General features: G+C 43.3%; 1 non-coding gene across 1 annotated transcript; it reads right to left on the reverse strand.

Annotated features, from left to right (window-relative positions):
• Positions 1-785: 785 nt before the first annotated feature.
• On the reverse strand, positions 786-892 carry LOC141593830 (small nucleolar RNA R71). Its single transcript, XR_012521890.1, has one exon. It is a non-coding gene; the product is annotated as a small nucleolar RNA R71 (small nucleolar RNA).
• Between the last annotated feature and the right edge of the window lie 1,921 nt (positions 893-2,813).

The raw sequence follows: 2,813 nt of genomic DNA on the forward strand, positions 1-2,813 counted from the left end.
TTAGTTTTTGCTTAGAGTCTTTGCTTTAGTCTTATCTCAATTGTTAGTTTGTTTTAGTAGTTGTGTGTTCTTTGTAGAGTGTGTGATTTCTTGCCTTCCCCTAGTGTGTAAAAACACTAGGAGACTAACGATTTGTCAAGTGCATGCCTAGAAGGAACCACCAAGCTCTTCTCTTCAACTCCGACCCCGAAAGGCTTTTTAGGACCTTGAGGACAAGGACCCTTGAGAGAGTTAGGAATAGTTCCCCTCAAGCAAACTTTGACCAACCAAGTTCACACATCCCACAAAATATTGATACCACAACCACACTTCAACCAAACCTCACAATTGAGACTCTACTAGAAAACCCTTTTCATAACTTCCCAAATTATAATAGCCCACCTCAAACACCACCACATCAAATACCAAATCCACCACCACAAATGGCTCTTAGAGATCATAACCGGCCTAACCATAATGATTCATGTAACCCTATCAATTTTGGCACCTTGGCCCCGAACAACTTTGAAATGCATCCCGCCCAAGTCGGGTTAATTGAGAAGGACTTGTTTGGGGGGCATATTGAAGAGGATGCCCATGCTCATCTCCGGAAGTTTAAGAGGAAAGTTTCAATGATGAAGAAGAATGGGGTGTCCGAAGACACCTTGAGAATGATGTTGTTTCCGTTTTCATTGACGGGGAAGGTGGACCGATGGTTGAACATTCACCCACCGGATACCTTCACTACTTGGGATGCCTTGGCTAAAGCATTCATGGCCAAATATTACCCTTCCTCAAAGACCGCGATGCTCCGTAATGAGATCCATACATTTCAACAAGAGGATGGGGAGTCTTTGGGTGAAGCTTGGGACCGTTATCAAGACTTGATAGCAAGTTGCCCCCACCATGGAATACCGGAATGGTACATCACTCAAACATTCTTCCAAACTTTGCTACCAAGGACTAAGGAGATGGTAAATGCCTCCGCGGGGGGAGGATTTGATCACTTGAGTGATGAAGAGGGCACTACATTGATCAAGAAAATGGTAGATTCGGAGGCAAACTATGGTTGTAGAGGAAACATGCTAAGAAGGAATGGGAAGTTTCCTAAGGAAAACGCCTCCAACTCCGAGACAAATGCCAAGCTCGACTTACTCACAAAACAATTTGAGAAGTTTTCAAGAAATCAAGTGAACCAAGCCGCAACCTCACATGGGGCACCCATGGAGGAAGTGGCTCAAGTCTCAAGTTGTGAACTTTGTGGAGGAAGCGGTCACACATATGACTTATGTGGCAACAATTACAATGGTGTCTACGATGAAAATGTGCAAGAGGTTAACGCTTTTCAAAGCTTTAACAACAATTCGAGACCCACAATACCACCTTTCAACAACCCGAACGTCTACAATCCAAATACCAATTTCTACCACCCCGGTTTGTGGAACCACCCCAACTTTAGTTACAAAAACACCAATGTTCAAAACCCACAACACCTTCAACCACAAGCCCCAAACAATCCACCCGGTTTTGCTCAACAAAAGGGAATATTCCCCAACCCAAGACCTAATCCCGGGAATCAAAACCAATGGCCAAACAACAATCAAAACCAAAATTATGGGAATCAAAGCAACCAAGGATACCAAGATTTTGGTGGAAATCAAGGCAACCAAGGGTTTTACCAAGGGAATCAAGTAAACCAAGCAAACCAAGGATTTGGGCAAGGGTATGTTCAAGGGTTTCAAGAACAAGGTCAAGGATCAAACTTCAACAACAATGGTCCTAGAGTTAACTTTTAAGGGGGGCAAAACAACAACCAAGGTCCCAATGCTCGGTATGACTATGGGTTCCCTTTACCCATAGCCAACCAACCTTATCAAGAACCCCAAGGTGAGCTCTCTCAAGTTGAGCTTTTGAAGATGATAAAGAACATGCAACTTCAACATAGCCAAGAGATGGCAAATTTTGCTAAGGCAACTCAACAAGAACAAGCAAACTTGAGGGCTACCTTCTTTAAGGACATGAGGGAAATGGAATCTAGGATGGCTTCTCATGCTATGGCTAACCCTCAACGGCCGTCCGGTGGTTTGTTGGCCCAAGGACAAAGCTCCAAGGATGCCTCAAATAGCCACCATGCTCATGCGGTAGTGCTAAGGAGTGGTGTAGAGCTTGAGGACCCCTACAAGGACCTTGTGGTAGAAATGGATGAAGATTCCAAGGGTAATGAAGTGGAAGTGAGTGATGAAGAGGAAAGCTCACCTATTGAACCATTGGGAAAAGCTAGTGAAGTCAAGAAAGGAAAGAAGGCTTGTGAAGATTTGTCTAGAAGGGTAATTCAAGAGGACAAGGATGTTGATGTGTATGTTGAAGACCTCCCTTATGAGGAGGAAGTTATTGAAGAACTACCTTTGCAACAATCTAAAAAGGTAACAAGAAATTCGACTCCTCCAAAGGTATCTTCAAACTCCCAACTTGTTCCTAAAATTCCTTACCCTTCAAGAGCCATTAAGAGTAGGGAAAACCTTAAGTATGCCAAGTTTTGTGACATGCTTGAGAAACTTGAGGTTACCCTACCCTTTACGGAAGTGATAATGAACATGCCAACCTACTCAAAATTTTTAAATGATATTTTGACAAAGAAAAGAGTCTTGGGTGGCCAAGAAATAGTGGCTATGGAAGAGGCATGTAGTGCTCATATCCTTAATAAAATGCCCACTAAGCTTGGTGACCCGGGGAGCTTTTCAATCCCATGTGTAGTAGGTGGTGTGCCCATATCTAGAGCTCTTTGTGATTTGGGAGCAAGTGTAAGTGTTATTCCTTTGAAAGTTGCCAAGAAA

This window comes from Silene latifolia, chromosome 7 (genome assembly GCF_048544455.1).
Source record: "Silene latifolia isolate original U9 population chromosome 7, ASM4854445v1, whole genome shotgun sequence".
Lineage (NCBI taxonomy): Eukaryota > Viridiplantae > Streptophyta > Magnoliopsida > Caryophyllales > Caryophyllaceae > Silene > Silene latifolia.